Below are 26239 nucleotides of genomic sequence, written 5' to 3'. Positions count from 1 at the left end.
TCGACATAAGTTATGTTGGCTTAAGCTGCTGACTTTTGTATGTTGCTAAGGCGTGTGCACACATGGCTTCTTGCATTGGCACTAAATGCATGCTCCCCAAGTGATTGTGTCGCTAGAAAATGTGGTACATCACCCTGCACAGCTCAGCACAGGTTCCGTGCCCGTTGCTCATACGGGGGCATGACGACTTCTGTAGCTGCGGAACTTCCCTCCGTACCACCCCTGCAGCCTGTGGCCTGGTGAGAAAGAGGAGAGGCTTGAGGATGATGAATGGATGGTGGACACAGTGAATAAAAATGCTCGTTGCTGGCATTTACAGAGCAATTCCACAAGGTGAGTAGGTGTTTCTGGGCCTGAGAAACAAGCATCGAGTGGTGGGATCACATTGTAATGCAGGCTTGAGACGTTGAGCACTGAAAAATGAGAAAATGCTGAGTTTTCCCCAGTCCTGCAGTGCAGGGGCACCAGAATGAGAGCTGCATTGACAGTGGAAAAGCTAGTCGTGATCACACTTTGGATCTTGCAACACTTGATTGCTGTCGGTCAGTTCAGATTTGGTAAGCCCACAGTGGGACACACTTGAATTACAATGGCCAAGGCAATTAAGCATATCCTGCTGCACAGGACCATGATTCTCGGCAATGTGCAGGAAATAGTGGCTGGATTTGCAGAAATGAGTTTGCCGTGCTGCGGTGAGGCAATAGATGCATATCCCTAGTCTGGCACCATCCCTGTAAGAACCTGTGGGACTATAACCTGGGACCATGGGGGTTTTGGGCCACTGATGTTTCCACATAGCTATTGGAAGCTTAGGCTGGATTTCTGCTGGAGGACTCTGTGAAGCTAGACAGTGCTGGGAGTACCACCTAGTAGGGCCTGAGTGGAAGTCCCCCACAGCTCACTGATTGGCTCATGCTAATATATAAACCAGAAAGCCATCATGAGGAGCTGCCTGAGCAATGATGCAAATGTCCGGCTGGCTTTTGCTCCAGATTTTGCCTTGCTGTGGACCCTAGACTCTGGCTTCTGACCCTGGTTTGTCCCTGCCTCTGCTAAGTGCCAGCTCTCTGTAACCTGCTGCCTGACTCCAACTCCCTGGCATTCTGACCCTGTTTGACCCAACTCAGCTACCTGCATCCTGTCTGCAACTTGGTGCCTGACCCTGACTCCCTGGCATCCTGACCAAGCTTGACCCTGACACTGCTACTCATCTCCTGACCGCAACTTGGTAACTGATCAGTGCACACAGGCTGCCCTTGGCTCGGCTCTAGCAGTTTGCCCAGACCACCTTCAGACCGCCCCCATCTCTCCCACAGATGATGGAAAGGGTGTGTTGCCCTCTGACCAGCAGCTCCGAACGGGTCAGGGACTTGCAGAACCAGGTCACCCATCTGCAGGCAGAGAACCTCATGCTACAGGCTCAAGTGATGCAGCTCACTGCTGAAAGTGAAAACTCTATTTGAGCAGCTAACACACTCACAGAGAGAAGCAGCTACACTACAGGCCTGGACAGACCATCCATCATCCAGACTGACTCCTTCTGCCGGAACGGTTTGTCGGGAATTGTTGGAAATTTTGGCAGTTCCTGAATCAATACAGGCTGCTCTTCCTGTTCCTCCCCCAAACATACCCCACAGACCAGACAAAGGTGGGGCTAGTAATCAGCCTTCTTACCAGCAAAGTGCTTGATTGGGCTTCCCCCCTCTTGAAGCAGAAAAGCGCAGTGTGATCTGACTGGGATACCTTTCTGCATGCCTTCTCAGCCATCTTTGATGACTCATATCACTTCCTTTTCACAGAAGCTGCCCTCTAAAAGCTGCCCTCAGGGCCAAGGTCCAGCTACCTCCTATGCTGCTCACATCTGATGATTTGTGACTGAAGTTGAATGGAATAAGGCAGCCCAATTATATCTGTTCCAGTGGGGACTCAGTGAGGATGTAAAAGGTGAGCTAGCCCATGTGGAAAACCTTACCCATCTAGAGGCCTTTATTGATCTAGCCCTGTGCATTGACTCTCAGCTTTGTGAGTGGAAGGAGAGGTGGCCCGAGGCCCCCATGCCCACCCACTATGCAAAAGCTTTCAGAACCAACTCCTGAACTCAACCTAGGTTACCAACACCTGACCCCACAGGAGAAAGAATGCCAAGAACAGCTGAACATTTGTTTTTAATGTGGTGTGCCTGATTGTGACATTCCCCTGGACTGGTGATCTGCTAGGATATCTGGACTGGTGATCTGCTAGGTCATTCCAATCCATGACTCTGGGAGCACGCCTTACTCTACTCTGCTGTGAGAACCCCCACACCTGGGCTGTTCACGCACAGCCTCTGGCATGTAAGCTGCTCCTTGGATTGTGCAACCAAACGACATGAGCCCAATATCTCCGGTCCCAGACACAACCCTCGGAACCTCCGTCTTGGAATGTCCAGTATTGCCACAGGACGCTGCAAGCTTATATGAGTTAATCAATTTAACAAAGAAATTGATATGTACCAGGCTTGTTATCGCAAGGAGAGTCTCTGGCATGCTTCAAACCAAACACACTGCTTCAGGTAGAATAAACAAACACATTTATTAACTACAAAAGATAGATTTTAAGTGATTATAAGTCAAAGCACAAGAAGCCAGATTTGGTTAATGAAATAAAAGCAAAACGCATTCTAAGCTGATTGTAAGGGCACTGAAAATGTTAAAAACTTAGATGTTTTAAATATTAAAAACTTAGCCTTCAGCCAGGCTTTCCCCTTTGATCAGCGCTTTAGTCACTTAGTGGTGGTGTCTGTAGATGAAGGTGGAAGGGAGAGCACATGGCAAATGTCTCCCTTTTATCATATACTTTCTTCCCTATTGGCTTTGCCCTCCCCACTTCAGAGTCAGGTGAGCATTACCTCATCGTAGTCCCAAATTAATCAGGGAATGGGGATGACTCACTCTAGAGTCCAACAGATCCTTTGTTGCTGCCTAGGCCAGTGTCCTTTGTTCCTTTGAGGCTGGGCTGGATTTGTCCCATACATGCCCTGATGAGGTGTGAACTTCCCCTCTGCTCCTGGAGGGTTTTGCCTGGGCTTGTTTTAAGCCATGAGGACACATTTTTAGCCTCATAACTATATACATGAAATTACAACCTATAACATAACATTACTATAACAACAATGCTCAATGCATCATGCGCCTTCCGAAGACAGCCGGCGTGACAAACTTTTCATTGGACACCACACAGTCATAATACATGGGGGTTCAGGGGGTTCCCCTGAAATACAGTGTCACACCAACCTGCTAAGATACCCTCCCATTAGAGGCCGTAGTGGAAGTGCACCAAGAAATAATATGCTTTGATATGATCTGCTCTCCATTCTTCCTGATAATTCTTGGCATTCCTTGGTTGGAAAGGCATGGTCTGTGTATCTCCTGGTGGTGGAGGAGTATTAGTGTCTACAATGAATATTGCCAGAAAGCTTTCCTTCAACAAACTGTCCAACCCCCAGGTGACTAGCACCCAAGGCCCCAGGATTGGATAAGATCCTCTGAAGTGAGACTCTAATTGGCAGGGGCCAACCAAAAAGAAGCAGCTCTCAGCCAGAACCTTGACCTCCCTGACAAGTTCCCAGACTACCGGGATGTGTTTGAAAAGAAATATACAGATTCACTAATCCTCCTCACCCCCAGGGATTATGACTATCCAATACACCAACAACCTGACCCCATTTTGCTACTTGCCTGCTATGTTACCTGGTGCCTGACCCTGATTCCCCACTATCTGCCCTTAGCCCAGCCCTGACAACCCCACCTTACCATTGAATACATAATTTGAAAAGAATACTTTTGCATGTGTGATGGGTTGAACCCCTGTCCGGGATGCAACCTGATGTTCTGGTGTTCCACTGAACCTGCCTGTTCCACCAGCCTGGGTTTCCTCACCCTGTTCTTGCTGTGCTAGGCTCCCAAGCCTTCTTTAGCACACACACAAACAGGTAGGGCCAAACCCAGCTGTAGATGCAGACTGAAATTGGTTGTGTGTGGGAGGATTCAGCTCGGGGATTTACCCTGAATTCACATGCACACCTGCTTTGTGAAGTAAACCCAAAATAATATTGTCTTGTGCTGTATAGAAAGATCTGCACAGCACAAGCTCATAGAAATCGCCCTCTCCCTCAGTGTGGAGAGAGATATGCACAGCTTCTTGCTCCCTCCGATATGAATTGTACAAACTGAGTTATGTTATAAACAAGAAATAAGTTTATTAACTACAAAAGGTAAATGTTAAGTGATTATAAGGGATAGAAAACAGAACAAAGCAGATTACTGAGCAAATAAAACAGAACATGCAAACTAATCTTAATACACTAAAGAAACAGGTTACACATAGTAATTTCTCACCCTAAATGTTGTTTTAGGCAGGTTGTAGAGTTTCTGTAGCTCAGAGTTTCAGTTAGGTCTCTTTACAGGATAGACCCCTGTTCTCAGCCTGGACTCAACCCTTGCCTTTCCCTCAGTTTAAGTACTTTGTCTGTTCAGGTATCTTTCTTCTTGGACAAGAAGGAAATGTAGAAGAGTTCTGATTGCCTTGCTTCCCAGCCTTAAATAGAATTGGCATAAGGTGGGAAACCTTTGTTTCCAGTGGAAGAGTACTAGCAGTGTCCAAGGTGGTATTTTGTACCAGGTGACATTATCACATGACCTTGCAGGGTCAGGGCAATCATGAGACAAGGTTTATTTGCAAGGTCCACAGGAAGGAACTCCTGGGAAGATGGAAGATCCACATCTTTAAAGACTCATTGTCTTTTCCTTATGGCCCATTAAGGCTGATTGCTTACAGTCTGGTGGGCATTTCCTAACACGCAGTTGTAATTGTTACATAGACAATATTCCTAACTTCAGATACAGAAATGATACATGCATACAAATTGGATAAACACATTCAGTAAATCATAAGCTTTCTAAAGATACTTCACGTGACCCATCTTGCATAAAGCATATCTTAGTTATGCCATATTCATATCATAACAATATTTCTATGAAAAATATGGGTGTAACATCATAGCATGGTTACGCAAGCACTAGTGGATCACCAGGGACATTTCACTGATATCACTGTGGGAAGGTACCTAATGTTCGTATCTTTTAGAACACAGGACTTTTCCAAAAGCTGAAAGCAGTAACACTGACTGCACCAGCCAGTGAACACACTGGGGATGTTGAAATGCTATTAGTAAGTCTGGGAGACCCAGCCTGCTCCTTGCTTCCCTGGCTCATGAAACTACCTCGACTGAACAAAGGAAGGATTCAGTTACCAGCTGAGGAGGTGCAGGATGACTGTTGTTGGCTCAAAGCTCACTGGCAAAGTTTAATGACTAGATTGGATCTCAGTAAGGCAACCTTTTCTATTGTTGTTGCTGCATGTGGTATATTACATAATAATTGTGAGGCAAAAGAGAAAAGGCTACCAGCAGGGGAAGGGCTGAGATGGACCAGCTGTTTTCCAAATTTGAACAGCCAGACACAAGGGCTTCTAGAATAGCCAGTCATGAAGCTATATGGTTGAGGGAGGCCTGAAAAGAACATTTTTACAGTCAGCCATAGTAGTGTTGTGTGATGCTTTTTGGAATTTGTGTGCATGAAGCTTAAATATGGATTATGAATTTTCTAATGTGGCATGTTTGCATGGTGCAAACTAATAAACATACTTTAAGTTTCAAAACATAAAACTTTATTGTGTGAAAAACATTTTAGATGGAATGGAAAAGGATGGGCCATATTTATAAAATCCAAGTAAAACTATAAAAAACATGTTTACAAACTAGAAGATATTAAGTTTTATTCATGGTGCAAAAAAAGAAAAAAAAAAGTAAGTAGTGTATTGTGCTTGCTGGCGGATCCTGTAGTTATCACAAATCAATCTAGCAGTAGTCATGGTTCTCCTTCAGCATGCAGCGGTAGAGTAAGGATTCATGCCGTGCTACCACCTGTTATGCTGGACAGTATAGAGAGCAGCAACCAGGGATCTTCCATGGAAAAAAAAGCCTGCTGTGTGTGGGGTCTTTGTGCATATAGCTCAGTAATGTTCTGCACCATATACGTTTGTTGTCTGAGTAAAATCGTAATGTCCTATAGCACTTCTCGATGCACCTCTCAGTCCCTTTGCCTCTCCTCTAGTGTCCCATCTCCACATTCGTGGTCCCCCTCCTTGCTCTCAGCCATTTGTCCCCTCCAATCCCTGTGTTCAGAGTCAGTAGCTGGAGAAGACTGGAGGATCTCACAGCACATATCCTCCTTGGTCTGATTGTTTCTTCATCTGATGCAAATCATGCATTCAGCAGGTATGGAGGGGGCACCTCTCAAAGCCACCATGGCAGAGGCTGCTGTTTAAAACAGACCAATACCTTTCTTTTCCATTACGACTGTCAATCTAACAACGCAAGTCTCAAAACTCCCTTATATCATTCCCATAAGGACCTTGAATAAAAATGCTAATTATTACTTTAACTTTGGAGCATCTCATTACCAGCATTGCTCTGCTGCTCACCCCATGATAAGCCTGGACTAACATAGGGGGAACTATTGCATGGGAGGTTTAGATGCTGGGTATCCCTGGGTCTGAGAATAGGGAAAGTGCTATGAATATTGCCAGTGTTTTCCCAGGTGGTGGTGACTTTGGCTGATCTCTCACTCCTGAGGACGACAAAGGTCCAGAGAACACAGCACTACTGGTGTCCCAAAGCCATCCTCATGTCCTGGCCCATATGCTGCTGGCCTGTGGTTTAATGCAATGGTGCTAGGGGAACTCATCGCAGAGTAGTGTAGGAATGACTTACCATGGGGGAAGAAACAAGGCCACCTTCCCTACCAATATTTGGGAGAGGATTGCAGAATATTTGGATGAAAGCTTCATTGAGATTATTCAAGGGGCATCACTGTTCAGATAAAGTACTATGTATGCAGAGAATATTCACCTCTTCCCCCAACCCAGTCCCACAAGCCAAAGGAAGGAAAAGCAGATGCTGCCTGTATCTCTATCTTCTACCCCTCTCTGAGCACAGGACAGTAATCAGTTGCTGACTGTGTGTTTGAACTGCTGTGCTAATCTTTTTGCACTCATTTCCTAACATAGTATTTGATTGCATATATAGTTGCTACTTCATTCCGTAACATTGATATCAATTGTATTCCCAGTGTTGGTTTTAAAGGTAAAGTGAGGAATCAAACGTCAATGCCATTGTTCTCTAAAAGCATGGATGGGATGGGTGCCACTTTTAAATTGGAAGAAGAGTGCAGGTGAGAGAGGGGAGGGTTTTGGGCACCAAAAAGGGAAACAAACATATTTACAAAGGATAATGCATCCATGCTCTTACTTGAACTTCCTTCCCCTTCATCACAAGGCTCAACTATGCTCGCCTGGCTGTACTGGCTTGACTCTAGTGAAGCTTCAAACAGCTTATGGCTTGTGTCCCCCTCCTTTTCCTCCTCTTGTGCACTGCCGGGGTTTCCACACCTGGCTCTGCAAAGTTTCCACAGTCACATTCAGGATTCTGGTTGGGTCCCCACCAAGTATAGGAGACAGTTCACTGTAGAAGTGGCAGGTTTGCGTGGTGGCCCCAGATTTGTTGTTGTCCTCCCTAACCTTCCGATATGCCTACCAAAGTTACTAGGTTTTCATCTAGTATTGATGTTCATCCCTGTGCAATCTGCATATAGATGTCTACATTCCTTCAGCTGCTCTATAGCTGGGATTGCACAGCATAGTCTCCCCAGAGGCTGAGGTGATCAAAATTTGGCCTTGCTCCAAGCAGGAACATGTCTAAGTGTAGCTCTGTCTGTACTTAGCTGGCATGATCGGATGCTTGCAAATGTGGGCAACTAGGGAACAGCATTTCAAAAACACACTGGGATTTTTAAAAAGGGCATGGGAGCGGGCTTCCAGTATCTGTGATCCTGGGCAGTGGAGTTCAAAATTGTGAGCAGAATGACCATGATTGTGGGGATGGGCATTGTGAGACCACTGCTGGAGGACTGCTTGGTTTGACATAGGTAATGCAGCGTCTACACTAGTACTATGTAGACAGTAGTAGGTCAACTTTGGTTCTGTGTTATTCAAAGAGGTGGTGGTATTATGTTGATGAAAGGGGTGTTTACATCAACAGGAGACAAATTTATGTGTGGACACATGCAACTCTATGTCGAAACAAGTCTGCTTAGATCAACCTAACTTTGTAGTGTGGACCAGGCCAGAAAAACTCCATGTCTGGATCCACCCTAGAGGCATATACTGGCAGAGGCACTGCAGTGTAGGCGTACCCTCATCTACCTCTCTTCCACCTCCTACAGCCCATATATCTCCACTGTCATTTTGAACAACCACTGTGCAACCTTAACTGAGACCATGTTCATTGTTTTTCTAGTTATAGGGTTGGTGTGGCTTTCATATGTTACACTGTGCATGATTTTGTGTGTGACTGTGTAATTATGTGATATGTAAGCTCTGGTGACAGATTACAAATGCTGACTTTCTCTGGAATGGGTGATCTGTATTAGATATTAAGGTCAGAAGGGACCATTATGATCATCTAGTCTGACCTCCTGCACAATGCAGGCCACAGAATCTCACCCACTCACTCCTGCGATAAACCTCTCACCTATGTCTGAGCTATTGAAGTCCTCAAATCATGGTTTAAAGACTTCAAGGAGCAGAGAATCCTCCAGCAAGTGACCCATGCCCCATGCTGCAGAGGAAGGCGAAAAACCTCCAGGGCCTCTTCTAATCTGCCCTGGAGGAAAATTCCTTCCCGACTCCAAATATGGTGAGCAGCTGTACCTTGAGCATATGGGCAAGATTCACCAGCCAGATACCCAGGAAAGAATTCTCTGTAGTAACTCAGATCCCATCCCATCACAGGCCATTGGGCCTATTTACCATGAATATTTCAAGATCAATTAATTGCCAAAATCATATTATCCCATCATACCATCTCCTTCATAAACTTATCAAATTTAATCTTAAAGCCAGATAGGTCTTTTGCCCCCACTGCTTCCTTTGGAAGGCTATTCCAAAACTTCACTCCTCTGATGGTTAGAAACCTTCATCTAATTTCAAGTCTAAACTTCCCGATGACCAGTTTAAATCCATTTGTTCTTGTGTCCACATTGGTACTGAGCTTAAATAGTTCCTCCCCTCTCTGGTATTTATCCCTCTGATATATTTATAGAGCACAATCATATCTCCCCTCAGCCTTCTTTTGGTTAGGCTAAACAAGCCAAGCTCCTTGAGTCTCCTTTCATAAGACAGGTTTTCCACTCCTCAGATCATCCTAGCAGCCCTTCTCTGTACCTGTTCCAGTTTGAATTAATCTTTCTTAAACATGGGAGACCAGAACTGCACACAGTATTCCAGGTGAGATCTCACCAGTGCCTTGTATAATGGTACTAAAACCTCCTTATCTCTACTGGAAATACCTTGCCTGATGCATCCCAAGACCACATTAGCTTTTTTCACGGCCATATCACATTGGCGGCTCCTAGTCATCCTATGATCAACCAATACTCCAAGGTCCTTCTTCTCCTCCGTTAGTTCTAATTGATGCATCCCCAGCTTATAACTAAAATTCTTGTTATTAATCCCTAAATGCATGACCTTACACTTCTCACTATTAAATTTCATCCTATTACTATTACTCCAGTTTACAAGGTCATCCAGATCTTCCTGTATGATATCCCGGTCTCTCTCTAAATTGGCAATACCTCCCAGCTTTGTATCACCCGCAAACTTTATTAGCACACTCCCACTTTTTGTGCCGAGGTCAGTAATAAAAAGATTAAATAAGATTGGTCCCAAAACCGATCCCTGAGGAACTCCACTGGTAACCTCCCTCCAGCCTGAGAGTTCACCTTTCAGCATGACCCGCTGTAGTCTCCCTGTTAACCAATTCCTTATCCACCTTTCAATTTTCATACTCATCCACATCTTTTCCAATTTAACTAATAATTCCCCCTGTGGCATGGTATCAGACACCTTACTGAAATCTAGGTAAATTAGATCCACTGCGTATCCTTTGTCTAAAAAATCTGTTACTTTCTCAAAGAAGGAGATCAGGTTGGTTTGGTATGATCTACCTTTTGTAAAACCATGTTGTATTTTGTCCCATTTACCATTGACCTCAATGTCCTTAACTACTTTTTTCCTTCAAAATTTTTCCACGATCTTGCATACTACAGACGTCAAACTAACAGGCCTGTAGTTACCCAGATCACTTTTTTTTCCTTTCTTAAAAATAGGCACTATGTTAGCAATTCTCCAATCATATGGTACAACCCCGAGTTTACAGATTCATTAAAAATTCTTGCTAATGGGCTTGCAATTTCGTGTGCCAATTCCTTTAATATTCTTGGATGAAGATTATCTGGGTCCTCCGATTTAGTCCCATTAAGCTGATCGAGTTTCGCTTCTACCTCAGATATGGTAATATCTACCTCCATATCCTCATTCCCATTTGTCATGCTACCATTATCCCTAAGATCCTCGTTAGCCTTATTAAAGACTGAGGCAAAGTATTTGTTAGATATTGGGCCATGCCTAGATTATACTTAACCTCAACTCCAGCCCCAGTGTTTAGCGGTCCCACTTCTTTCTTTGTTTTCTTCTTATTTATATGGCTATAGAACCTTTTACTATAGTCAATAGAATCTCCCCAGTCTGCAGGATGTTAAGGCCTAATGTCTACAGTCAATGGATTTGCTTCTGTTAGCAGGGCAGTGAGGCCTAGTGGCCAAAGTCAATATGTTTGCCCCGTCCATGGGGCAGTAAGGCCAAGTGGCCTCAGTCAGAGAAGGGGGCCGCCATGCACAAAAAGGTGGGGGCAGGGGGTGGCAACCCAGCTAGGGGGGCTCATGCCCTCACACTCTACCAGGCCCCAGTCCAGGGCTCTGGTAGTGGCAAGAGCACATGCCACTGAGTCAGCAGGAATGGGTGCGGTGGAGGTCCAACCAAAACAGGCTGACTCAAAGTTCCGGTTCACTAACCAGGCTATTATCTAATTTCCCAGGGCTGCTTCCTACTGTGGTTCCCACTGTCTCTGGGTTCCCTGGTCTGCATTGTCCCTGGCGACTCTGGACTCTGCAGGGCCTCTGTGAGTACCCTGGCATTTGGCTGGGTTGCAGATCTCTGGCTTCCACGGCCTCGGGCTTCGGCTGATCCTCAGCTGGAGAATCTGGCATGTATCATTCCTCTCCAGCAGTCTGCCCTAACAGCGCTGAGCTGCTCCATTTTATACTAATGCATTTGGAGCATGTCCAGTAGAGTTGAGGGTGTGTGGCTTCCTCAGCCCACAATATAGGGTTAACCCCTCCCAGTCCAGTGTGGGGCAAGTGTACCCTGTCACAGGCAGTCCAGTGTGGGGCAAGTGTAAGAAAAAAAAATGTCTAACATAGTAAATGGACGAATAGCAGGTATGACACTGGGTCAAGTTCTGTTCTGAGATAGGTGGGTGGAATACTTTTGGGCCACTTTATCATTAGGGGCTGGGTCTGTAACTACCAGCCAGATCTGACATGTGGAAAATATAATCGTGTTGCCAACTCTCACAACTTTTTGCCATTTTTGATGTTTTTCTTAAAGTTGCAGCTGTTGGAATCAAGAGATTACATGAGAATATGAACTTTCGTTTTAAAAAAATGATTTATTTTTAAAGTTGCTAGCCCTCAGATTTGTAGAGAAAAGTTTGAAAACCTGAGGTGAGTGCCCACTGAGGGCTCAGAAACCAGAAAATAAATAAAAAGAATGCCAGACTTAATATGTTTTAAAATGTCACAATTTTTAAGCCAGTCTCATGATATTTTAGGCCTGACTCATTAATTTGGAACACATAAGGATGTTAATGCTGTGTTAACCTATGCTGAGTGCAAAGTATTTGTCGTATTTCTGCACTAGTGGCGAAAGTATATATCATACCAGTGTTTAGAAACAAAGGTGCTAAGAGCTTTTGTCAATTGCTCCTGAGAGCTAATGGGGCTTCAGCTCCCTCTAGGAGGTTCACAGCACCTTTCAGGTTTAGGTCCCGACAGAGGAACTTCTGGGGAAACATTCTAGGCAAATTGTGCCCACAGTTCCATCTGTACAACCCTGTTGATTTCCCTGGGGCTGCCTGAGTCAGAGTTTTGCCCTTCGTGTCTGGAGATCCTTTTACAGTGGTCCAGAAGGACATAAATCCTCAATCTGCAGTACCAAGGCCAACAAAGGACATGTAAATGAGTATGGATTTTATATTGCAGTATCTATTTAATAAAAATAATATCGGACACATGGGTGAACAGAATTAGGCCATTGTGATTTCTTCAGAAGAAGAAGCCTTGGTAATCTCTTTTCCCTGATCTTTCTTGGCTTTAGTACTTTTCAAGTTTTCAGTAGAATTAAGCATAAATATATTCCCCCTGTTTGTTCACTAGCTGGATATTATACTGAAAAAAGCAAACATATTGTCTTGGCATATCATGTCCTTTTAAAGCAAGTAAGGTAGTGTAATCTGGGTATGTGTCATTACTGTGGCTCTGGGACTTCATTCTGTCTTACTGATCTAGTAGCTCTTTATCACTGCGCCCCAGTGGGTCACAGCTGAGGATACCAGATTCAGGATAAACTGCTTAGAAATAGGGTAGGATCACTCCAAACTGGCGGTTATTCTATTATTAGATATACCATGCCAGAAAAAAAAGTAAATTTCTGTCTCACCACACTGGTTACCAAGAAGTCCAAACTGCAGTCTCCTTAGGTATCCCAGTCCTTGTTTCACCACCCAGGCACTGGACTTTGTGATGAGTGGTTATTTAAAACCAATTTTATCAAACAAAGGGTCCTTCTAATCCCGAGAGGTCAGCCACCTAGCCAGGTCAATATATAACTCAGATCTTACCCAATAATCATGTTGTTGCCAATCCTTTAGTCTCTAATATCCAAAGGTCTATTTATAAGAGAAAAGAAGGAAGAGACAGTTAAAAAAGAAATCATATACATACAGTCATTGAAAATTCTTGGATCGGGTTTGTAGCAGTGATGGAATAAACTGCTGGCTTGTAAAATCTCTGATAACCTCCAAAAGACTGGAAGGTCCTGAGTTCATTGGTTGGAATGTTTTTTTTTTAGTGTAAGTCCATAGTCCAGAGATCAGAGCAGGAAAGACACAAAATGGAGACAATTCCAGGGTCTTTTAATATATTTTCCCATATGGAGGGGATGCTCTCAGTCTTAAGTTGTGGACAATTACAGACACAAGATGGAGTCCAGGGTCACTTGAGCTAGTCACATGCCCTTGCATACTTTGATGATGCATAGGAGCAGCCATTACTCATATTCTGGTTAAGGTGTCCACAGGCAGGCTCACCAGGTAGAGACAAGCTTCTTCTGTGGCCTGCTGTGAGAGCTAAGTGTTCTTTGATGGGCCATCAACTTTAATGGTTCATTCACAATGTGCTGGCCAGACTGGATGTAAATTACCTTCTGAGTGTGTATATAATGTCTTCTGCAGTTTCCACGGTATGCATCCGATGAAGTGAGCTGTAGCTCACGAAAGCTCATGCTCAAATAAATTGGTTAGTCTCTAAGGTGCCACAAGTACTCCTTTTCTTTTTACCTTCTGAGTGTTGCCCCAGGAGCAAACACATTTGAAATACAGGTATATAGTCAATATTTATAACTTTAGATATGAAGATGATACATGCATACAAACAGATGAGCATATTTGATAAATTGTAACTTTTCCATTGACACCTTCCATGACATACTTTGTATAAGATTTGTTGTAATTGTCTAAAAGCGGCAATATTAATGGTCATGTTTCAATCATACGTCATCACACTTTTAGAAGAGTTTTTACAGGGAAATAAATTGCAAGTTCCTAGGACTGTTTTCAGGAATGAAGAAGCAGCAGCCTTTTCCAAAGGTAGCTCACTTTTTGTTCCTGGATATAATCTTTCATAAAGCCTCCAACAGGCCTAATGTTGTAAATCAGAAATCAGATTTACAAAAAATATAATTAAACCTCCAAATTTCACATTTTCTGGGATCCTAGCAATGTGGATTAATTCTTCTTGTGTTTTCATAGCATCCATTTTAGAAGAAAATACTTAGTTCTCTTTAAATGGCTTCATCATGACCTTGCAATCTGTTTGAGTTCAGTTGTCTTTTACTCTGCTTGGCTCATGAATACCTGCCATGAATGACTCCTGGAGTACTTTGTCTTACTTGTCCTGTTCTGTCGTTCAAGATTTTAAATCTTGCCCACTTCCGAAGCGGAGGCCAGCAGCATGAAGGGAACAGAAAATCCCATTCCACCATCTTTCTCTACCTCATGATATCTTTGAATCCGGACTGGATATTTTTCCAAAAGAGATGGTATAGCTCAAATGGAAGTCATGGCCTTGACGCGGAGATTAATGGATGAGGTTCTTCGGCTTGTGTTAAGGAGGAGGTCAGACTAGATGGTCATAATGATCCCTTCTAGCCTTAAAATCTCTGAATATGAATCTTAATTCCTGCTAGCATATCCTGTTCATCTTTCATCTCATGTTGCTCTTATGTCCCATAAGTACTTTCTTTAGTTTTCCCCACACCCTGGGTTAGCTCAATAAAACTCCAGCAGGAGATTCTGTATGTGTGCCAGTGGATCTGGTTTGTTTCAAAGTAATAATTTGGTATATTCCCTCCCAACCCATATTTCCAGTCTGAATTATTTGTTTAGAATAATGCTTGTGGAGAATTTGTCCATTATTCAACCAGTTCTAAATACAAGTATCCTACTGCACAAAATGATAGTCACAGATAGATAGCTATTGTTAATTATCCAAAGACACAAGCATTGTCACTGAAAAAGTCATAATGTACAAGACTCAGACTGGAGTCCCATCTTGATGGCTAATAAGAGCTTAGTGGATAAGAGAGCATTTACCTGCAGGTTATCTAACCTTGCAGGCTTTTTAATCACGTGAGACCAACCTCATCCAGCAAACAGGTGTTTAATTGAATAGGTTTTCCCATCCATCCAATTTATGTTAAAATATCCCATGCTAATTAGTTCATACTTACTTCCAAGTTGTTTTACAAGCAATTGAAACTTATGAAGAATGTCACTGACATGTTTAGATGAGCACTACACAATAACTAATCTGTGTCTTTGGATGTTGAAAGTAACTGTATTTTCTGCATACATAGTTCTAGAAATCTGTAGACTGGCTTTGAAATTGCTAGTTTTATAATGAATTTTAAAAGCTTAGAGTAATCAGAATAAACAGCTTCATCAGACTTTAAAATAAGATTCTTTTGCATAGATTTGTCAGTCTTACCAGATGAAATTTGCAAGGGGGAAAAATGAATTTGACATTGGAAGAACAGGGATCCAGTGAAGTGATTTTAGGAGGAGGGATGAACATAACCATAGTCTTGGCTGAGTAGATGATTCTTGCAGCAATTTGGACAGACTGGAGGGGACTGGGGGATATCAGGAGGACCAGAGAGGAGAAGATTGTAGTAGTCAACGTACAAAGCGTGAAATCTTGCTTCCATTTAAGTTAATGGGAGTTTTGCCATTGACTTCAAAGTGGCTGGGGTTTCAATTAAGGTGATTAAGGTCTAGACAAGGGTTTTGCCATGAAAAGGAATGTGGGTGCATTTCAGAAAGATCCCAAAGTGTTAATCAGTAATAGATGAGAAAGACAGAAAGAAGCTATTGGTGTTTTAGGTGATAAGTGGACAGAGGATCTAGCCATAATGAGTAAAGAAGTACAATTAGAATTAATAAATAACAAACATATACTGATAATTAATTTCCTCTGAGTATTATCTTTATTTCCAACTTGAATATTAAAATGGAAAAAGGGAGATGTTCTGGAACTGCAGATGAATAAGAATTGATAAACTGTATTTGCTGCAAATGTCTACACTTAACTGTAACCCTTCAGAGTTGGCAGCAAGGGCCGGGTTCAATATCTAGGGGATCCATTCCAATAACACAATGCAAACCGGCTCGAGCCCCCACCCAGTGACCTGGGACAAATATATACCACCCCCGCTGGGCGCCTCCAAGAGGCAATACTTCCCCTCTCGCAAGCACATAGTCTGAGTGTAGCAAAAAGCCTTTTAATAACAGAGAGAAACCATGTGGCATTTTGCTGGGGAAACACCACCAACAGGATTCATAACACAACCCATGAGCAAAAAAAACCCCCACCCCAAGCAAATTGGGGCATGCCCTTTTCCCTTTGGTTCTTGAGTCCAGCAACCCCAAATCACCCAAAGTCCCAAAAGTCCAATGACCCAAAAGTCTCTGTCCCTGGTCAGGGCAGCCCCAGAGTTCAAAAGTTTATCTGCGGAGCTTTACCTCCCAACCTGGGTGGAGATGGGATGGGGGTAAGAAGCACCTTACATGATCTGACGCTGACCGCCCCATAGCTCCATAGCTTCGCTCCGCCAGCTGCCCCACGAACTCCTTCGCTCAGCTGTGCTCCACTCCGCCAGCCACCCCACGAACTCCTTCGCTCAGCTCCGCGGCCCACAAGCAGCTCCTGCCATCCACAAACTGCTCCGCATCAAACTGCTTCACCAGCCAGTCCACAAGGCACTCCAGCCATCCCGCAAACTGCTCCACAATATATCTTCAGGCTCCCCCACTACTTAACACAACACTCAGTGATTTCAGCTCTTAGGTGAATTCAGCTTGTAGTAGGGGAGCCCCAGTACTGGTGCACTGTCAGCCCAAAGTGAACTCAGCAGCCTATAACTAGACTTCTAATGAAGTCAAAATTAGCTCTGATATTCCACAGTGGAGAGAGGAGGAAGTTCAATTAGCATGTAAGGCCCTCACCAAGGGGCCCATGCCACCAAGTATTAATACTTGTCCCCAGCCTCTCTCCATTCACACAGTTTTGGAACCCATGACCCTTGCCTAGCGAGTGCTACTTAGTTGATGGTGAATCCCTCCATCATAACAAAAGGCCACGTACAGTTCCAAGCACAGTTCCCATAATCAGGGTAATAACAATTTATTCTTCCTGCCCCAATAACAGAGACACTGGGGATCCCACAGCAGCCAAAGTGACCATTTGGGCAGCTATGGTCTCATTCTAGGCGTGGTGGGTGTGCCTATGCAAATGAGATCGGCCCCTGAAGTTCTTTTCCACAACTTGCCACACCTCACCACCAGATGTCAGGGTGGAGCTCATCCTGACACTGCTTACATAACTAAAAGCAATATGAGAAATAATCAAATGAACTAAAAGTGCTAACAAAGGAGATTGAAAACTAGAGTTTATCAACTCTGAGATGGTTCTTACAATTGCAATGTTTACGTTATTTGGTACAATGGCCTTGCACTCCATGCACCATTATTTCATGATCCTGGAGCTGCACTGAGGGGCATATGCTACCCAAAAGAGGTTTGGTTTTGCGAGGTAAGTGCAAGAGGAGAGTGTGTGTGATTTTGCTGGTCTGCACAAATAGGCGGATGATTTAGACCCTAAACTTGCTGTATCTGCACTATTTCCTGACCCCCCCCTTTCTATTCCTTCTTCCTTAGAAATCTCCCAGTGACCTCAAATCCCACCCTTATGGATTATCATACCATGATGCACAAGGAGTCTGCATTATCTTTATCTGGGAAAGCTCTATGGGTGTTCAGAGGTGAGGGGTGCTTTTCCCCATTTCCTTGCTTTCACACCATTTTTTCTTTCTCCTGTGTATCAAGGTATATCTTTTCTTGTCTTTTACAAGAAATAAGCAAACTACTGATGGCTTGATTGAATGCCACTGCCTCCTGTTTTTCTGGAGCAGTACCCTGTCTTTAGACCAGTGCCACTTGTCTTCTGCTGCACAAATGAGTTGAAACCTCATGATATCTTTCTCTAAATTAGTTTTGGTCATGCCGACAGAGTAGTAGGAGTTGGGTGGGGGTAGTGGGGGATAACCATTAGACTGTAAGGTAATCTGCAATGGCAGGGAATGGGCCCACCAGTAGGAGTTTTATGACTCTCAGTCTAGAGTTTCTGGAAGTTAAATCTTGTTGGGTGTCTAAGATGTCAGGAAGTGCATGATTTGAACATAACAGAAAAATCTCAGGTTGGAATAGTAATCAATTTAATAATTGTTGGAATGATGCTGGAATCTCAGAGTAGGACACGTTCACAATTTAACAATATAGAGGATCAATTTGTAAAAATGCTGAGTTGGAAGCTTTAATGAGGGGGAAGGGAGAGAGTCAGAATTTTTAACAGTAAAACACTCAAACAAGAGAAAATGAGTAGCTCCCAACTTTATTTTTATTTATTAAAATAAATAAACAGCACCAACAGTTATATAGGAGACAGCTGCTTGAGGAGGAAAATTAGTGGAGGAGAGGAAGGTTGCTGGGAAGGAAAATTTTCAATATGCCTGCTTGACATTGAGCTGTCTGGAGCCCTGATCCTCTAGTATCCAGGAATGAGCCTCCCTGGTAAGGGCTGCTAAAGTGTAAAACTGAATATTAGTCTGAGAAACCAGAAATACCTAGGTTAGCACAGATTTTTGGTGCTGCTTTTTCAGATCTGTACATTAAGGGGTGGTCAATGCCAGGGTAGCAACCTTCTTTTCGAAGGAGCAGATGGCTGAAACATCGAAGGCATCCTACGTCTATCTTCTTCTGTGCAAATCCATGTATTTTAAAATGTTGAACCTGCTTTGAAGTTTATTTAAATAATTGATGTGAGTGGTGTACACTTGGAGTCTAGGAATTCCCATCACTTCTGGGCAACATCCACAGAGAAATCTTGGAACAGAAGAATACTGTGCCCTTCAAACTGTCACAAATTTTTCATGCAGAATGCATTCATTTGTGCTACCAGTGTATTTGTGGAGATGCCAGAAAACAAGGAGACCACTTTTAAAAAAAATTGTATAGCAGTGAACTCTTTTTTTTTTATTTTGAAACCTGAGAATCCCCCTCAAGTCTAGATTGGGCTTTTCTCCTCACCCAGGCTTTCTTCTTCTAAGTAAATAACTATGTTTTAAAATGTTGCTAACCCCAATGGAGCTGAACTAATGTTAGCAGCAGTGAGGGATTCTTAGAAAATGCCCCTATTGTAGATGGGACAAATGGGAAGAAACTGAGGACTGCAACAGTTCAGCCAGATCCAAGCCAAATTCAGGCCTGGAATAAATGAGTGCAGCTCTCATTGGCTTCAGTGGAATAATATGCACCCACTTGAAGTAATGCTGAATTTAACTCACTGTCCTAAATTAGTGTTGTATGTGCAAGCTTTTCCCCGCAACTTTTTGTCTAGCATAGACAGAATCTCAGTGACTATCTTCCAAGGAAGCCTTCAGAGTGAGAGCTGGATTTTCTACTGCCTTGCATGATGTGTAGTCATGTACACCTGTGAAGAATGGGTGTAAAATGCAGCCGTTCTGATTTGCTGATTTATTATGGCAGGTGTGCCCTATTAGCTCCAATCCCAGAGTATGAAATGGGTATGAGTATCTCTTGAAGGCATAGAAAACTAGGGACAGAGACAGAATGAGAGAGAAAATCCATAATAACAGATGGGTTCAAGGAAAAGCTGAGGCTGTATGTTATCTTTGAGGTTTATGTTGTGGTGGCATTTAACAATAAAGGGAAACCCCAGGTAGGGAATAACTTTGGAACAGAGCCAGGGTGAGAGTTTACTGGGGTAGAAACAGCATGGAAACACCAGCTGCTTATACACTTCTCTTCCCCAAATGTTTATATTTCAGTAAGTTTTCCCATTTCCCCTCTGTAGGTCTTTGCTTTTCTATGACTTCCTCATAAGCCAAAATACCAGTTCCTGCTGCCATGGCTGCCTCATCTTTCCTTGCAGCAGAGCACAAACTAGCTCAAATACAGTTGTGTTTAGTGAGACGGGACGACACAATGTACTGAAACCGATACTTGGGATCTTAAAACAAGATAAAAAGGGGACTAAATTGCTTAGAGGACTGGCAAAAGAATTCAGAACATTTTGCTTCTAGGTCACTGGTGGTGGAAGATGTTGCCATCCAAATGGCTATTCAGTGGTCCATGTGAAATAAGTTGGTGGTCTCTGCAATTAACAGTGGATGGGCACAACATTTATAGAGTTGTGGTAGACTGTAAGCTCTATGGGGAAGAGGTCATTCCCTCTAATGTACTATACACTACAATGTCACTGTATATAGGTGAAATAATAATTAGAGCAGGCAGGAAAATGGCAGGGTGGGGGGAGATCTATTTTCAATTGCTCATTAACATTTTAAACTTTTGGCTCTTCTACTATTAGTAAATTTATCAAAGAGGCCAGTGACTGAATAGACAGAAACCTTGAACAAACCTCCAGATGGGAGTCTCTCCAGGTCATGGTTATGGGACTCTGACACTTTCTCACATGGCTTGTAAATCTAGCCCCCTTCACAAGCCATAATCTACTCTATCAATATCTGCTTTAAAAATAACAACCCAGATTATGGCAAAACCCTGATCAACTGTAGTAAGAGAAGAATAACATAGCCTGATCCAAAGCTCACTGTAGTCAATGAGAATCTTTTTGTTGAATTCAATAGGCTTTGCACCAAGCATATAAGCCGACGTAAAGAAAAGACTGACTACGGAGCTTAAATATAGCATTTTATTCTCTAAGAGGCAAATCCTGTAAATTCCCCCCTTCACTGCTGCAGAGGGTTCTATGAGGAAAACTGATATGGTTTGCAAATTACCAGTAACAGTTATGGTCATTTGCTGGTATAAATTATTTTGGAAATACATTATTTTAACCAAATTTCTGCATGGTGCTCTGCATCAAGGTACTAGGGAGTGCTCATAATTGTTTAAACAAGAGGCAATATTTTATGACATGAGAGAAATGCGAGCAAAATATTTTACAATTTTCCTTTTGCCATTTATTGTTTAGATTTGTGTCAAAGGTGAAGCAGTCGTTTCTGGTTGTTGTAATATGCTTTCTAGCGCGTTCTCTCTGCAGTTTGAACAGATACACAGAAGTTTATGTATGTGAATAATCTGTGTTGATGTTGCAATAGATTTTCTTTAGTTCTCCATTACATATACAGCACAAATCCTAATAAAACTAGACAGGAATGTATTACAAATTCATTTGGTTGGAATTCAGTTACTCAGTGAGTAAATAAATAAATATATGTATTTTAAATTAAGAATTTAAGCTCCATTACTTACACATAAACTCTTTTTACTTACTTACAGTATATCTCTATGGTTGCACTTAACATGCTTTACTAACAGTTTGACATCTGAGAAGTGATGTTAGGTACATTGCAGCCGTATTAGCAGAAAAGTAGTAGAACATAGTCAAAAATTAATAAATCCAACCAAACCTTTAACTCTAAAACAAAACTAGCAACATGTTTTATACCTACGTTTTCACAATTTCTTTATCACAGAATATTAACCCTGATCTGTGGGAGCTAGTAGGGACAAATAAGGGCCAGTTCTAGCAACATCTTACTCATGCTGGTTCTCCCATTGGATATGCCTACATTGCAACGTAAGCCTGGGCTCAGACTGAGGCTCAACTCCACCTTCACCCCTCCCGCTTCAGTCACAAGCAAATTGTGCTAATTCCGGGCTTGGACCCAGGGTCCCAGGACCCTGTGGCGCTGCAGAGTCTGAGCCCAGCTTGAGCGTTGACCCAGGGTATGAGCCCCAGTGCTTTGCAGTGTAGATGCAGCCCTGCTAGTTTCAGATCCTGGGAGTCCTCCAAAAAGTATCCTACAATCCCATGGGCCAACTTCCTTTGTCCTCTGTATCCCAAGAATCTTGAATCTATTCTATTGAAAACAGAAGCAACCACCCTTGGGATACTGCAGCAGCTCAGTGAGTCTGCGTTAACCCTTCTCACCACTGAGCTGCAAACAGCCTCCTGTGCTTGCAATGGAGACTGAACAGAACAAGCCTTTTACAAAGCTCACTGCTTCATGGTCACAGGAGGACAGCCTGATATTGGTAAATCTCTGTTCCAAGGCCAGCAAAACTGTCGACTTTAGTCAGAGTACCCAGAATGATCACATGTGATAGCAAACAGTGCAAATTTACTGGACTGGTGATCCGTGCAGGGATTGGATTAAGCAGCTCAAGAGTGAGCACCGGAAAACCAGGGACCAGAACTGCACCTTGGGCAACTTGCCAAAATTCTGCCTGTTTTATGAGGCGTTTAACCGCATGCTGGGCTCTCTGCCCAGCATGGAGCCAACAGTGGTGCATGATGATCTGGTCAGCTGGGATGGTGCCCTGCTGGCCCCAGAATCCAGTGTGGGGACTGATGGGAGACAGCAGCAGGCCCTGAGTGTGGACGGTGAAGTCTCTCTGTTGCTGGAGCTGGTTCCAGAGTAGGTTTTGGAGCAGGAGTAGTGGCCGCACATTCTGGATCCATACTCGGAGGAGCTGATACACCCCCACAAGGAACGGCCTGCTATGGAACCTGCAGCAGACACAGACGGGACAGAAGCCACCCCTGAACCTGGTAAGTTTCTGGCTCCATTTTAATATTTATTAAACCAGTAATAAGAGGGATTTACGTTCTGTGAACCAGTGCAAAAGTTATGAGAAGCCCCAGCTAGCAGTGTTTATCTGCTAATGGCAGATTGTTTGCCAGTGGTGTGTTTCCTTCCCACCCCTCTATCTGGAGTTCCAAAAGGTGACCGGGGCATGCAAACTGTAAAGAACACCTTTAAAGTGTATCTTTACTGGAAAAGGCAGATTTTTGCCAGGGCCATTCCAGTTTCTTAAAAATAACCTTACATTGCCATGCCTGTAAGTACTCTACTCTGTAACCAGTCTACAGTCTGTTGAGCTGCCTGGAAACAGTGAACTCTGTTTGTATATGTCTGAGGAAATGTGTTCCATTCACAAAGCCATTCGCAAGTCCATTTCAGTTAGAGTAGTCTATGCAGTCCGTAGGTGACAAAATCATTTGTCCTTGATATGATTCCGGTTTGAAATTTTGTCCAGAAATGTGCTGGGGGTGGGGAGGAAGAAGGCTATGGAGTTTTGTGTGTCTGCATGCAGCCATGACAGGCTAAGCCATATGGAAGCTTAATGCAGCATCCTGTTGATCTCCTCATTAATTCTGACCCAATCCTGTGTACTGATAGCTGCAAACTTTTCAGGAACTTTTCAGGAAGCAGGAACTTCAGATAGATATTATGTTTTGGAGAAGAGCATATTTCCAGGGCCACCTCAGTAGGAGATGAGCCCACACCAATCATAGATGTGTTGTTCAGTCCCTATACATTTGAATACTTCTGTTGCATAAACTGCAGGTTGCCCACCAGCTCAGTGTCACCAGATGGGACAGAAATGCCACACCCAGAAGGTGTGTGGGTTACACTTGCTCCATGCAGCCCTCCATACTGACCACTTCCCCTGTGGATGTCTCCACCTCCCTCCCACAGCGCCATGTGTGTGAGACAAATGGGGAAATAAGGGAAAGTGTTGGATCATATTAAAGAAGTTCTGTATTAAAATCACAAATGAGTTTGATTCGCCAAAGTTTAAATTCCAGGGTATTACTAATTAAGAGGTCTCTTGGTTTTTGGTACTGTTTCTCTCCCTCTATGTGTGAAACTTGCAAGCTGCTAATTGTGTTAGTACATTCTAAGACAGAGTCTGTTCTCAAAGCAATTCACAGAGAGAGAGAGACTCAAAGCAATATTCTAACAACAAAAACAGCACCCAGAGACTCCCTGCCCTTTTGTTGTATTAACAATTGTGATTAAAATAGAGATAGAGGATGTATGTGGATGGATGCTTGGTGTGGATAATAACTGAATGATCAGGGAGGTGCCAGCCTAAGAATCCAGTGTCCATCGGCTGAAGAAGGCGTCAAGTGGAAATAACCAGAGGACCCCCGGAGGGCAGACTGGAATCCACCCAACAGCCTCAAGAATGGGAGAACCAAAGAACAAGATGACATCCTGGAGCCGTCAGGAATGTGCTATCTGCTGATTGATTCAGCAACAGCATGATGAAGCAATTCCCATAGACTGCCATAGGAAGAAATTCCTACAAAAATAGACTCTAAAAAGTGAGAACTTTGGGGTCTGATTCTGCAAACCAACTTCCAGGAGCATCAGATGAGCATCTGACAAGGCCCTGCTCCCTTCTCATGTCCAGGCCACCTGGCCAGTGGCTTGGCATGAGCAACTCTAAGGCTGGGGGGAAGGATAGCTCAGTGGTTTGAGCATTGGCCTGCTAAACCCAGCGTTGTGAGTTCAATCCTTGAGGGGGCCATTTAGGGATCTGGGGCAAAAATTGAGGATTGGTCCTGCTTTGAGCAGGGGTTGGACAAGATGATCTCCTGAGGTCCCTTCCAACTCTGATATTCTATGATTCTATGGTAACTATGATAACAACTGTGCAGAACCTCTGTGTGTGTATGTGTTTGTATGAATGAATGTGTGAATAAATATGAGATTGAATGGAATGTTATAACTGTAACTAACTGCTTACTATGATTCTTTCTGTATTCACAATAAATGTGGTATTTTGCCTTTTCCCCTTTAATAAGATCCTGCTGGTTTTTATTTTATTGGTATAACAAAAGGAGACCAGGTGGCTAGAGGACATAGCTTTTTTTCATTCTAAAGTTCTGGACTCAACTGCTGGCCATCCCAGGCCTGCATGACAATGCGATCCCACCAGTCTGTTCTTGTGGGCCTACTCCAGAAGTGTTGGTCCACACAGGGGGTATCAGCAGCTGCACCACTTGTACTGAGAAGCATCAGCCAGTTCAAGCCTGCCATGCCTGGGTACACTTCCTCCTCCTCCTGCTTCAGCCAAAGCTCTGCCAGGTGCCTTCGGTGGGTCAGAGAATGCTGCCAAAATGTCCACCAGCACCTCATTGAAGCTCTGCCTTTTTCCTGACTTGGATGAAAGCACAAGCAAGAGAAGTTCTTCAAAAAGGGCCTCCTCCATGTTGCTGGCTCGGGTAGCTGGGCATGCACTGCCCGAAATGATGCCTTGGCAGGCTGTACAACCTTCCTGTTATGTGCAGGGTGGACTGTCTAGTTTTCCCACAGTAGACCATGGTCATGGGGCTAGAGTGGCCACATTTCGGATGGGCGCTAGGGAGTTTGGGATATGGTTGGTTTGACTCCAGTCTGCATGCAGTAATGTGGATGCCAGAACCCCAAGTCTGAACCTGGGTTAGAAAATTCTTAACCTAGGGTTAACTGCAGTGTAGATGCTCAAGCTCTGGGTTCTCTAACCCAGGTTCAGATGACTTGAATCCCACTAATCTGGGGCTTGCATTGCAGTGTAGACACACCCACTGAATTCACTTTTCCAAAAAAACCCCACCCCACCTTTTTTCTTTCATTTTTTTGCTTCTCATAAAAAAATGACTTTTTGATAAAAAATGATTTAAAAAAAGTTATGTGGAAAAACCTGTAGTTTTTTAATCAGCTCTGTGGTTAAGTATGCTCAGTCACCCACTAATAGCTTCTTATTCCCATGCTTAGTAGGAATAGATTATCCAGGTTGAGAAGGATGGTGTGTGAGGCTTTTGTGATGTACATATTATGTTTCCATTTTGTGCGGGGAGGGGAAAGTAATATACCAGTTTCCAGGCAACTTATGTGTTCATGTGTTAGGTCCCTTCCAGTGCAGTTTATTTTTGATGTTTGAAGGGTTTTCTGTAGATTGAAAAATTTAGATTTTTCCATTTAGAACATTGCACCAATGTTCTTGAAAAGGGATTTGATGATGGTCTGTTTTGCACAGACTATTAATACACGTTTTCAAATGAGGACGTAGCTATTTTGATGTGATATTCAATTTGCTTAATACAGCCCACTCACTATTGAAGTGTGTTTCAGTAGTTAATATTGTAATTTTGATGGGTGATATAGTGTGAGGACTCCAGGCAGAGTCCCCCAAAATAAAGCCAGCTGAAAATACTGTTTAAGGTACAGCAGGGGAACAAATTTATTCTATTTCTAAGCATGATAAAGTTTGGATCAAGGTGCACTGAGCTCCTGAATGTGGTTATACAATAAATGGAATCTATTGTCGCATTAACTATTTCCCTGAATTGTGTAATACAGTCTACAGAACAACAAGAAACCCCCAATTGCTTTTAGTAGATTCTTATAACCTCCACAGCCTTGTAGACATTTGAACTGAAGGGCACCATGTAAAGGGATAGTGTGAGATGACTCTAAGGTAACATTGATCAGTACAGGCAGAATTTTATTACAAGTGTCAATTAGA

This window comes from Caretta caretta, chromosome 1 (assembly GCF_965140235.1).
Source record: "Caretta caretta isolate rCarCar2 chromosome 1, rCarCar1.hap1, whole genome shotgun sequence".
NCBI lineage: Eukaryota > Metazoa > Chordata > Testudines > Cheloniidae > Caretta > Caretta caretta.
Note: the sequence above shows the minus strand (reverse complement) of the source record.